We start from the raw sequence: 13869 nt of genomic DNA on the forward strand, positions 1-13869 counted from the left end.
CGCGGATGATGTCGGTGTGTTCGTCGCAAACGCTAGGGACATCGATTCAGTTTGCCGAGTTCTCAACGTTTATGAACGAGTATCCGGTGCCATGTTAAATTCCAACAAAACGATGCTGATCCCGCTAGGACCACGATCATTGACCATCGAACGCCCATGGTACCGAGTTGTGGGGGAACAACGTATCCTGGGCATTGAGGTGACTGCCTGTCCGCAGCGCATGTTAACACTCACGTGGAGGCGGCTTCTCACGCGCATCAGAGGACTTTGCGTGAGTCACGCTGATCGACGACTCGACCTCCATCAACGAATCCAACTGATTAATACTTACATCCTATCACGGGCATGGTATGTAGCACAACTCCTTACGCTACCGAAACAAACCGGCAGAGCCATCTCACAAACAGTATATTGGCTCTTGTGGCGGCATGCACTGTTCAAAGTTGATGCACAGCCTTGTACACTGCCAAAGGTCGATGGTGGCCTTGGACTCACTGACTTTCCCCGCAAATGTGCGGCCCTCCTGATTCACCGTATCGCCACTTTGCGTGAAACTGACCCAGGTGGGACAACAGCGGTTCATTTCGCCCACAATCGGCGCGTGCACCAGTATGTTTGACACATATTCCGTTCCGGATGACGACAGTCAAGGACTATTACCTCAATCAAAGTTACGTCCTAACAGTGGCCACTGACAAGGCACGCACGTCGAAGCGCCTTTACCAGGCACTTCGAGGCCAGCCCACACCACATAAATTAGAGGACAGACGACCGTCGGTCATCTGGCACCAAGCTTGGGCTAATATCAACAACCCAACCCTTCCCACAGAAGTTTCAGCGCTATGCTATCGTGTCGTGAACAATTTAATACCCACTAATCATCGCCTGGCGGCCATACGCTTACGGCCCTCGGCTGCTTGCAGCCGATGTGGTGACGTAGACACCAGAGAGCATCGTCTCTTATGCCCTCACGTCACAGAAGTGTGGGACCTTGCACGTGTGCTATTAGCGCTGATCGGTGGGACGATACCAGACAATGTGTCAATCGACTGGTTCCTTAGCCCTGATATTCAGACCAACCCTTGAACACGACGTAACGCAATGGTGTGGCTCTTGGGCCACCCCATTTTCACTATCTATGACCTTTGCCTCACCGATGCTGTCTCTTTCATGCACTACCTGTGGAGCCAGCATCGCCTGGCGGAATCTGACCGGAGATATACCATTACTTTTGCAAGATTTCTGAAAGTTGCAATGGTTCATGGTTATCAAAAGGTGTTCCGGGTTGACTAAGGCACCCCGTCCAGGAATTGCCTGAGTTTACCCCTGGATCCTTGTCACTCGGACTTTGAAACTACCCTTGACTTGCCTCTACCCAAGATTTGACATTGGCCTTCTGGGCATCACTAGAGTAGACGTTTCTATGATACTGATAATATGGCAATTGGTAACATGGGAATTGTGTGAACCTTGTATGAAAAATTATTGGAAAATTAGAAAACACGTAATCTATCTTAGAGGATTATTACTTCGTTAATTCTATGGGCGATGGGATTATCTCGTCAGTTTCGTTTTCATTTGTGTGTGCTGCCGTCCCTGTTTTTAATTTGCCTTCCTTTCTGTCTTTTTTTATTTCTTCCTTTTTAGTTTCTAAACTCATCACTTTCTTCATACCTGCAGAGAGAGGTGTATGTCTAAGTAGTGTGTCGTCGCCCCCTGAGGCATAGCTGAGTATGCCTCCGCTTTTATTTTCGGTTTATGGCAATGAGTCTTGCTACTAACAGCTCCATGCTTTACGTGCTGCGTCGACACTAGAGGATGGCGGCATTTTTGGAGAGGAAAAGGTAGGGCTATAGGGGAGGAAGGAGGCCCATTTAAAAAAAAAAGTGTAGTATCTGTTCTTATCAGCTCAATATCTGATACGTCCTGCATCGCAGGACCAGAATATTAAACTCATTTTTGGCAAAAAAAAAAAAAAATTAAATTAAATAAAAAAGATAAAAAAACTGTCAAGCAGATCTCATTTACCTGCTAAAAGAGTGGTGGATAAAGTACACCTTTCTCTGATAAACCAGGACTGGATTAAAGTATCCCTAAAGATAAGATATGGTAATTGTTATTCTGCAAAATAACCTAATATCTGCCTGCATGTTAATGATAATTTTTTGTTGGCAGCAAGGAGCTGACTTATGATGTGTAGTATATAGCAGAAATTGTCGAAAGCCTTACAGGTGTCCATGCTATGAATTTTAATGTTTATTGAGATGTGTGTTTTGATTTCAACTTTATGCGGAAATAAAGATAAACAGTGATAAGGCAACGCTACATTAACTACAGCTGGAAGCCACGAGGGGTTTCTTGTGTGCCTCAACGGCGCAGACAGCCACAGCGATGGGATATATTTTGACAGACCGGGATAACTCGTGGTTCCTGAAAAGCGCCAGCAACCTTTTCACTACGGTAGTTGTCTGACTGATCCGGACTAGTGACATAAGCCTCAACATTGATTTGATGTGGTGGTACTTCGAACGGATGAAAGCAAGAGGAACGAATCGCCTTAATTTTTTCACAGGATATGTAGCTTTACTGTACGGCTTAATGATGATATCATTCCCTTCGATAAAAATTCCGGAGGCTAATGGCAACCCTTTCGGAAGTTTGTGCGTGAACTACTCAGAAGGAACAGAATGAGATTTTCACTCTGCAGCGGAGTGTTCGCTGATATGAAACTTCCTGGTACACTAAAATTTTGTGCAGGACCGAGACTCAAACTCGGGACTTTTTCCTTTCGCGGGCAAGTGCTCTACCGACTGAGTTACCCAAACACGAACCACCCTTACAGTTTCAATTCTACCAGTACCTCGTTCCTGCCTTCAAAACTTCACATAAGCTCTTCAGCGAACCTTGCAGAACTAGTATTCCTGGAAGAAAGGATATTACGGAGACATGCCTTAGCCACAGTCTAGGGAATGTTTCCAGAACTCTGCAACGTAGTGTGTACTGATACGTATTTCCTGGCAGATTAAAACTGTGTGCCGGACCGAAACTCGAACTTGTGGCCTTTGCCTTCGAGGGCATGTGCTACCCAAGCACGACTCACGACCCGCCCTATCAGCTTCAGTTCTGCCAGTATCTCGTCTCCTACCTTCCAAACGTCACAGCTCTTCAGCGAACCTTGCAGAACCAGCACTCTAAGAAAGGATATTGCGGAGACGTGCTGAGCCACAGCCTGGGGGAAGTTTCCACAGCCTGCGCTCTTTTCCAGACGCTTGCAAGAGCCCGACGGAGTCCCAGATGTGTTCCATCGGTTTTAGGTTATATGAATTTGGTCGTCAACATATAAATGATACCAATAGTATCCTCTGGCGAGATGTTCACGTAGTCGACAGCTGTCACCGTGGCTTTGATTACTACCACAGGTTATAAGGAAGGGCAGTTGATGGTAGCCCATAGCGTATATTGCACCACCGGTCAGCGTTTGTGGCGCGGTACATGTTTTAAACAGCCGCTTGCCTCGGTGGCTACGTATCCGAACGTGACCAGGAAAACGGTCTAGCAAGTAAGTTATTCATCTGACCAGGTGACATGTTTCCACCTGTGCACGGTCAAATTTCGACGGTTCCTGGTCGTTGTGTATTTGTAGGATGTAAATTTAACTTTGCTGTTACCTGTAATGATTTTTCCCAAAGTAACGGTTGGATTACTGCTGCTTTTGTTAGGTGTGTTTCTGCTGCTGTTAATGGCCTTGAGAGTTTTAATGAGCGTGATGTGATCGTCTTTAAGACCTTCGACGTTTCAGAATTTAGTGACAAAGATTCTGGTAACTAGGTGTTTATGAGTAACTGCAGTCGAAATGAGGACGCCTTTGGGTCAACGTGAGACGATGTAGAGACTGTCTGCTTTGAGCCCCAGATATTGAACAATATTGGGTGGGTGGTGTGCTCCGAGACACTTGTACCTTCGCAGCACAGTATTTTGTTGCCCAATCTGCCACAGAAACCCGCTTATCGACCATTGCAGAGCAACAAGCGTAGGAAATGCGTGTTATTTGAAAACGTGAAGACGTCCAAAACTTAGTCGCTTACTCGTTCTTTCACCGTCATTCTTTTCGCATAGATGCTCACGACAGGAACACACAAACAGCCGAACAGCTTCACCATATCCGAAATGCTCGTTTCAGAAGCTGGGCGATAACAGCCTGCTCTTTGTCAAAGTCGCTCACCTCAGTGGAATATCCATTTACTATACTCGTATTGTTAACAAAGCAATGAATTGTTGAAAGGTGGCTACACTGAGTCACAGCGCCAGAGATTGCGCGAAAGAGCATTATTCAGCTGCCTCCACTGGCAGTGCTTGTTCAGAAGTGGTGGTGGTTAGTGCTTTGCTGAGAGGATGTTGATAGCTGTATTATTTGAGGCCATGTCGTGTGCAGTTGTTTTGATGGGCTAGACAGCAGATGTTGTTCGAATGGAGATGTTGTTTAATGATCAGAGTGTATTTTTAGTCAATATATATGAAGGTATAAAATATTTTTTTATTTTTTTTAAATTTCCTAACTAACAATGCCTCTTGGTCACAGGTTCAGTCAACAAGGCATCTGGCTTGTGTTCATGTATTAGACTGTAATTCGGGTTTCTATGTGCAATTATAGTATTTCAGTTTTATTTGATTAATTCAGTGTAAATGGTATTTAAAATATCTTGTCTTATTGAGGAAGAACCGTGCCAGATGTGTACGTTGAATCACACTTCCACACACAGAACATTTGCACTTGTGCTTTGTTGTTCGTAGTTGTTGTTTCGCAGCTTTTATAGTTGCTGGGGACTTAATTCATTAATTGTGTTAACGGAAGTTTCCTTTCATTCTTTTTTGTTATTCTATGCAGTCAGATTGCGTACTAATACTACTCAGGGCCAACCGGTTACGAGACTGCGTAACCGGACAGACAGCGACTAAAATTAAAATTATTTGCATTCTATTTAATTAAGCCCCCTGCACGTGGCTACCGCTGCTTCGGATAGTCCCTTGGAATTCTTTTGATAGTAAAAATAGCAGACAGTAGTATTGTTGTAGTAAGTTGTAGTTTAGTAATTGTAGTCTCTATTGCATATGTAGGTTTGGTAATTGAACATTTGTAGTTGTCTTGTCATTCTTCTAATGGTAGTTTTGCAGAATTTCATTTATGATGTCTTGTACACGGGTTTGAAAATTTTGTGCAATTATGAAGATTTCAATTGTTCGTTAATCGTGTTTGTCGGGAAGCATTAGTTGTGAATGATATTGTTGGAGATAAAGTGTCATTGTGTGTAATTTTCGTATAGTGACGAGTTTTGTACTTTTTGTAAATGATTACGCGATCGATGAAAAAGGCAAAAATGATGGATAGGGAGAATGACGAAAATGTTAACATGGCGAAATCACCAACACAGGAGAACAGGATGATGAATAATGAAGTAGAAAATAATTTAATAAGCAGGGAAAATAGTCAGGAACCAGTTCAAAACTTTTCACAATCAAAAAATTTTCTGAATACGAGATTAATGACAGAAGACTCTAGAATAGTATCGAACACAGATAGCTTTACAGCTTTGACGGAAGAAGTTGGTTTTGCGGGAAATGTTAGGGGCGAAAAGAATTTCGAACCAGTTAATATGGAGTAGTTGATGATTGTAATATTTAATTTGGGATCTGAATTAAAAACAGTGGGATCACAGTTACGATCTGAATTTAAAACAGAGATGGGAACTTTGGCAACACAGTTAGACTCACAAATAGGAACAATTAAAACTGAGATGGGAACAATGGAAACACGGTTAGACTCACAAATAGGAACAATTAAAACAGAGATGGAAACAATGGAAACACGGTTAGACTCACGAATAGGGACATGTTTCAAAAATATGAAAGATGAATTAAAGAAAGAAATTAGAGAAGAAGTACAACCGATTTTGAATGCTCACAATAATAGATTAATTTCAATAGAAATTAGACAAAAGGAACAGGATAGAGAACAGGAAGAAAGAGATCGCGTGATGGTACAAAAATTTTCAGAGTTAAATTTACAACGTGCACACAATAAGGAAGAAATATTTGAGAGAATCGAGGAATCCGTACCAAATGACAGAATAAAAAACCTAACACAATAATATGAATAGTTAACTACTAACTGTGTCAATACTGAAACCCGAGTCGCGACACTTACGGAAGACGTAAATAAACAGAAAGAAAAAATAGGTGACTTATCGGAAAGAGTTGAGGAGATTTCAGATAAATTGACAAATCTTAGTTTACATGGGGACGGAGATTCAGATGATACAGCTCCATTGCCATTTACAGAAACAGAAGAGTACCAGAGCATAAATAAACATGTTGAAGATCAGGGAAAATTTAATGAACGCGTTAAAGGGGAATTTGAGGCGTTACGAAAGCAAGTCAAACAAATTGAAAGCGAAATCGTAGGAAAAGACGGTAGAAGAAATTTGGAATCATCGATAGCAGCGGGTTTTGAAGAAAATAATTTATTTCATTTACGAGATGCAACAAGAGAGCGCCAGGCGCGCGAACTTATCAATAATCAACATTCGGACTGGGACAGACACGGTAGGTCTTTGTCGCCACGAGGCGAAAACTATGACTATAAACACTTTTTAACTGTTCGGAAGATTTTTCGCAATGACATACATCCATGTTCATGGTTAGATCAATTTATGCACGCACTTCCACCAAATTGGCCACTAAGTCACAAACTGGAATTTATTTGTGGCTATTTAGGTCCTCAGGGGATTCACTACACTAAGTGAATATGTGTCGTAGTGTCCACAGGGCCCTGAGCTGTAGTAGTGCTATTTCACTTTTAGTTTTCTGCACTGCTGCCTACTCCTTTACTATTCTTTGTATCTATCAAAACAACTCTTCAACTATCAATCTATCTAGAAAAGGAGTCAGTAAAGAATCACCAGATATGACTATTTTACCTAAAAGCAATTTCGGAAATTACCGTTTGGATTTACTGTATCTTCAGCAGCATTCATTCCTAGTTTAAACGAAATTTTAACTGTTTATCTTCATGACAATATTACTTCATATGTTGACGATATTATTATTGCTAAACGTTCTTGGAGTGAGCATAACAAAATTTTGGATTCATTATTACGTATTTTTGCAAGAGTTGGCATTACAGTGAACTTGGAAAAAACTGAATTTGGTCGTTCTCAGGTGAAATTTCTTGGTCATATTATTTCTACAGAAGGTATTCTTCCTGATCCAGAGAAACTAAATGCTAGTCGTAATTATGCTGGTCCTACTACAAAACGTGAGGTTCGTAATTTCCTTGGTGTCTGTAATTTTCTTAGACGCTTTGCTAAATTGGACGATTTGACCACACCTCGTTTATGTGAACTATCTGGAAAGAATTCTAATTGGTGTTGGGATGAGGAAGCTCAATCAAAATTTGAACAACTTCGTGATGCTTTAGTTGCTGCCCCACTTCTTTCACATCTGGATTTATCTAAAGATTTTTGTTTGGCGACGGACTCTTCATACAAAGGCCTAGGTGCATATTTATTTCAAGAGATAGAAGAAAACGGCGTTGTACAAAAAACTATTGCATTTGGAAGTCGTGTTCTCTCTAAATCAGAAAAGAATTATTCGATTACGGCACTTGAAGCCTTGGTTGTTATTTCGGCTTTCACAAAATTTCGCGTATTTTTGTATGGGATACATACTAAGGTTTACACCGATCATCGAGTTCTGGAATTTCTTATGTCAACACAATTAACACATGGAAGATTGTCACGATGGGCGCTGTATCTAAAGGAATTTGACTTTAGTATTGTTTACATACAGGGTTCTTCAAATATTATTGCTGATGCTTTATCACGTGCACCTATGGGTTTGAAACAAAGTGCTGAAGACGACTGCAAAGAAAACAATTATTGTTTGATGTATATTCAAGGTATTGCGTTTGAAAATTTTATTTCGTCTTCGCTCCAGGACATCGCTAAGGAGCAAAATAAGGATCCAATCTGGAAGGACATTAAGGAGAAGTGGAGGAGAAAGGAAAGCCTAACGATTACACAGTATTATTTAGTTCGCAATGATTTTCTTTTTAAACGAAAATCGGTCGACAACTTTGTTTGGTTAGTTTGTATTCCTGATGAGTGGGTTAATAAATTGATTTGGTATACACACTTCAGTTATGCACACTTTGGTCCCAGAAAATGCTTTCATAAATTACGAGAAAGTTGCTACTTCAGTAATATGGAAAAACGTATTCGATCTGTTCTTGCCAAATGCAAATTATGTCAAAAGGCTAAGCCGCCAACTATTTCTCACAGAGCACCGTTGTTTCCTATCATTCCAGAGAAATTAAAGGAGATAGCTGCAGTCAATTTGTTCGGTCCAGTGGTTCGTTCTACTAATGGTTTTGCATACATTTTGGTAGCAGTGGAATTGACATCAAAATATGTGTGTTTTACACCTTTGCGCAAAGCAATAGCTCGTTCAGTATCTAATGCTGTCATCAAACATTTTCTTAAAGAAGTGGGTCATGTGGATAAGGTTATATCAGATAATGGATCACAGTTTCGCTCTAAAATTTGTCTTCGTACTCTAAGGCGTCGTAAGATTAAACCAATTTTCATTTCACTTTTTCACCCTCAATTTAATGCTTCAGAGAGATGGATGAAGGAAATCAATAAATTGTGTCGACTTTATTGTCATCAGAATCACAGAACTTGGGATCAGTATCTTCATAATTTTCAAAACATTCTGAATGAACTCCTTAATGATTCAACTTCTTTACCGCCTCTATTGATATTAAATAATAAAGCACCGACAAATCGCATTTCTGAAATCGTTCCTTTTCCGCCTTCACGGAAACTGCGGCATTCTGAAGTAGTCAACCTGGCTCTACGAAATATTGCATCTGCGGCTGCTAGAAGAGAGAAATGAGCTAAACGTCCTGGTAGTTTAAAAACCTTGTCAGTTGGTCAAAAGGTGTTAATTAAGTCTCATCGTTTGTCTCACAAAGGGAAGGGCTTGTGTCGCAAATTTTTTCTGCTTTATAACGGTCCATATGGAGTTCGCAAAATTATTCATGATAACACTGTCGAAGTAGAAACTCTTAAATCTCGGCGCTCTAAGGGAATACATCATATATCGAACGTTAAAATTTTTGTGGAATGACATACTTTTGAGAAACTAACAGTTATACGTAAACACACGGAGAGTACAAGGATACCGCGCTGCGTTCCGACGGCGGCACATACTCAAAGCAACAGTCAAGTCTGCGCGCCGCACAAGGCAGTCGTTGACCATAAACAATTACTTCCTACGTCAGGCGTACCTACAGCTGATCGAGCGCTCAGTGCGAATGCACTAACAGCCGTAAACAAATACACAGTCTAATTTCTCCGATTCAATTCAGTATAAAGCTATAGTGACCTGATAAATTATGTTATTAACGTTCAGTATTTTTCAGGATACGGTTGTATAAAATATTTAAGAACTTCAGGTAAATTCTGTGTGTGTCCGACGTTAAGATGACTTGCTCTCGAGATAATTTCAGGAAGAATGTAATTTCGAAGAAGAAAGTAATAAACTAAAAAGGTAACTATTAATTGAGTTTATTTTTCAGGTAACACATTTCCACTTAGGTACGTACTTTAGACGTAATTTGCTGCTCGCAATTACGTGATTCATACTTTGTGCTAAATTTCATGTTCTATGAATTTACTTGTGAAGCGACGTGCTTATGTACATTAACTGATTTTGACAATGATTGATTAATGAACAGGGTTGTTACTTGTGTATATTATGCATCGCTTGGCTGCACTGCTTTTTCACTGATGACATATTTTTCTATTATGTGCCTGCTGTGCTTATTTATTTAAATTATAACTGTCACCTGATTAATTGTGCTGATGTGGTTATGTATATAGGTTACACTTCGTGATTTATCTGCTTGCGCTTTCATGTTTACTTATTAAGATTACATATGAACATTTACTTGCTTATGCTGATATGATGCTCATGACCTGTTTATTATGTAAGATACATATTTGCTGCTTTGCGTACGGATTGCACATTTATACATTTCTGTTTGTTGTCATAACTACTCTTTAATTTGGTATATAGAAATGCAGATATAAGGTGTACGAACATGGAGTTTAGGCTACAGTATGGTGTTAATTATAGATTGTTCGCTTGGCAGAGCCTCGTTGTAGGGATTGTGCTGCATCCACTTGTTGACATTCTGTTCTCTACTGGTATATTTACTCGCTATTGCATGTTTTGCTTACGCTCAGTGCCTTACATTTTAAGATAAGAAAATGAACTGCTATAATGCTACGAACGACATTGGTACAAGAAACTTCATTGAAGTCACATGAGCTGGAGGTTTTATGGAAGCTGTATAAATGTATGCTAATAGGAAGGAAGCTAACGACATGACATACCAACACTAGGTTTAGACCATTGACAGTTATTACACTGCATTCTTCGTGAGCAATTGAAATAGCAAGTGACTCTTGACACAAGAAATACTCCACATGTTTGCTTCTGTTTTGCTATGGTTCTTGAAGTGGTGTACATACTGTGAAATATTATGATCATTCACACTCCGTACTCGTACTTACTTACTGAAAGTTATTCAAACTAAAGGCTGTTAGAGGTCATGTATGCATTTCTTTTATTTAATGATGGACAAGGTAACCAAAATGTATTTTATAATTCATAATGAGTAGAAGATTTGGGTCAGATGGATTAAACAGAGGTTGTGTGTGGGAATTATGTCTTCGGATTGTATGGGATGATGAATTGAAGTTTGCACTAGGATTTTATCTGTACTTGTTCGAGGAGACTGACTAGACGAAAGAGTTGTTATGGAAGTGAAATGATATTGGCCATAAGGTTTATATGTGTCGACGTATTAAAGAGGTATTATTGAGGTATTGAGATTGTGTGAAGTTGATGATTATTGGAGTTTTGGTGGATAAGAGGTAAGGTAAATGATATTGATGATAAGGTTTATATTTATCGACGTAAGAGGTATTATTGAAGTATTGAGATTATGTGATGCTGATGGTTATTGGAGTTTTGGTGGATAAGAGGTAAAGTAAGTGAGGAGCATAGTCTTTTTTTGTTGGTTTATATGGAACAAGGAGGATGAAGATGGCAGACTAGAACACTCAAGTAGAAGGAAGATTGTCTACACACACACTTTGTTAAATCAATAAGCAGTATATACTTTTTTTGGAGAGAGGAAGCATTTGCATATCTTGGCACACTGACAGTTGTTCAGCAACTGTACATTCTGATCTGGCTTGGCAAACATTGGTCTTGACATGATGACTATGACGTTGACTAACTATTATTGACTGTTATACACTGCTGCATTACTACTTGATACACATGTTGAACATGAAATTTTGACAGAATTGCATTTACACAGTTAACACTATTCAATTACACAGTAGTATTTAATGTGGATGAAAGATGAGTGAGTGTGTTTTCCTTTCCTATTCCCAAATAATTGGTACCGACCTATCTCGTAAATATTATTTTACTTCTTTGTTGTGGCTTGCACTGACACCCATAAATATTATAGATTCACTGATATTTGTGTGTTTGTAATAGTTAGTATGACAATTATCTGATATCATTTGTTTGTTTATTATAACTTGTATGTTTAGTGTAAGAGCATTAATAATAATTTTGTAAAAGCAATTGTGTGTGCGTTCAAACTGTTGTTTGTGCTTACACATATTAACATTGGTGGGTGCCACTTAGAAATGTTTAATTTATGCAAATGAACTCTGATGAACTGTCTGATTAGTGATAGTGAATATTATCGACTGTTATTTGCACCTGTTCAACATTGCTTGGTGCCACAAATGGAACTGATTCCACTGACATAATGTCACTTGTTGCTGTCTGCACCTGTTAACATTACTGGGTGCCACCGATGGAACTGCTACTACTGATGATGTCACTTGTTGCTGTCTGCACCTGTCAACATTACTGGGTGTCACTGATGGAACTGCTTCTACTGAGATAATGCCACTTGTTGGTGTCTGCACCTGTTCAACATTGCTGGGTGCCACTAATGGAACTGCTTCTACTGAAATGATGTCACTTGTTGATGTCTGCACCTGCTCAACATTGCTGGGTGTCACTAATGGAACTACTTCTACTGAAATGATGTCACTTGTTGGTGTCTGCACCTGTTCAACATTATTGGGTGCCACTAATGGAACTGCTTCTACTGAAATGATGTCACTTGTTGCTGTCTGCACCTGCTCAACATTGCTGGGTGTCACTAATGGAACTGCTTCTACCGAAATGATGTCACTTGTTGGTGTCTGCACCTGTTCAACATTACTGGGTGCCACTAATGGAACTGCTTCTACCGAAATGAGGTCACTTGTTGCTGTCTGCACCTGCTCAACATTGCTGGATGTCAGTAATGGAACTGCTTCTACTGAAATGATGTCACTTGTTGGTGTCTGCACCTGTTCAACATTGCGGGGTGCCACTGATGGAACTGCTTCTACTAACATAATGTCACTTGTTGGTGTCTGCACCCGTCAACATTACTGGGTGTCACTAATGGAACTGCTTATCCTGAAATGATGTCACGTGTTGGTGTCTGTGCCTGCTCGCCATTGCTGGGTGCCACTGTTGGAGCTGTTTAAATACTGCTGATGAAATGTTATGAGACTGCTATTTGCAGCTGTTGACCATTGCTGGGTGCTACTGTTGAAACTTTCAACTACTCTGAGGAGTGCTACTTGTTTATTGAACTATTGACAAGACTTTATGTGAATATTTGTATAAACAGATTTTTTGTGTATTTACTGTTTATGAAATGTTATGAGACTCTTATGAGATTCATTGCTGACGCTATTGATTGAATTGTTTAACCACATGATACTTGTGTAAACTATTATGTAAAATCACATGTATGCAAGCATTTGTATTCCTTACTGTATTTTATATATTAGGTTATTGAAGGGTCCGTGCAAAGCCTAAATTTATCTAGTTATGTGATATTTACTTATTAATATTATCTTTTATTTTTGTCTGTATTTTTTTTGGACGAATTTGGTGGTATTTTCACCACCAATGCTGGCAAAAAACCATCAAATTCTAGCCCGTGGAGGAGGGGCATATGAAAGGTGGCTACACTGAGTCACAGCGCCAGAGATTGCGCCAAAGAACATTATTCAGCTGCCTCCACTGGCAGTGCCTATTCAGAAGTGGTGGTGGTTAGTGCTTTGCTGAGAGGATGTTGATAGCTGTATTCTTTGAGGCCATGTCGTGTGCAGTTGTTTTGATGGGCTAGACAGCAGATGTTGTTCGAGTGGAGATGTTGTAATGATCAGAGTGTATTTTTAGTCAATATATATGAAGGTAAAAAACATTTTTTTATTTTTTTTTAAATTTCCTAACTAACAATGCCTCTTGGTCACAGGTTCAGTCAACAAGGCATCTGGCTTGTGTTCATGTATTAGACTGTAATTCGGGTTTCTATGTGCAATTATAGTATTTTAGTTTTATTTAATTAATTCAGTGTAAATGGTATTTAAAATATCTTGTCTTATTGAGGAAGAACAGTGCCAGATGTGTACGTTGAATCACACTTCCACACACAGAACATTTACACTTGTGCTTTGTTGATCGTAGTTGTTGTTTCGCAGCTTTTATAGTTGCTGGGGACTTAATTCATTAATTGTGTTAACGGAAGTTTCCTTTCATTCTTTGTTGTTATTCTATGCAGTCAGATTGCGTACTAACACTACTCAGGGCCAACCGGTTACGAGACTGCGTAACCGGACTGACAGCGACTAAAATTAAAATTATTTGCAT

The 13869-nt window shown here is 39.7% G+C and overlaps 1 protein-coding gene and 1 pseudogene across 1 annotated transcript in view; one reads left to right on the top strand and one right to left on the bottom strand.

The window, feature by feature from the left end:
• Window positions 1–13869, bottom strand: part of LOC126413092 (furin-like protease 2) — a 714734-nt gene that overhangs the window by 308655 nt on the left and 392210 nt on the right. The window lies entirely within an intron of this gene.
• On the top strand, window positions 1868–1981 carry LOC126413584 (U2 spliceosomal RNA; annotated as a pseudogene).

Source organism: Schistocerca serialis, chromosome 7 (assembly GCF_023864345.2).
Source record: "Schistocerca serialis cubense isolate TAMUIC-IGC-003099 chromosome 7, iqSchSeri2.2, whole genome shotgun sequence".
Taxonomy (NCBI): domain Eukaryota; kingdom Metazoa; phylum Arthropoda; class Insecta; order Orthoptera; family Acrididae; genus Schistocerca; species Schistocerca serialis.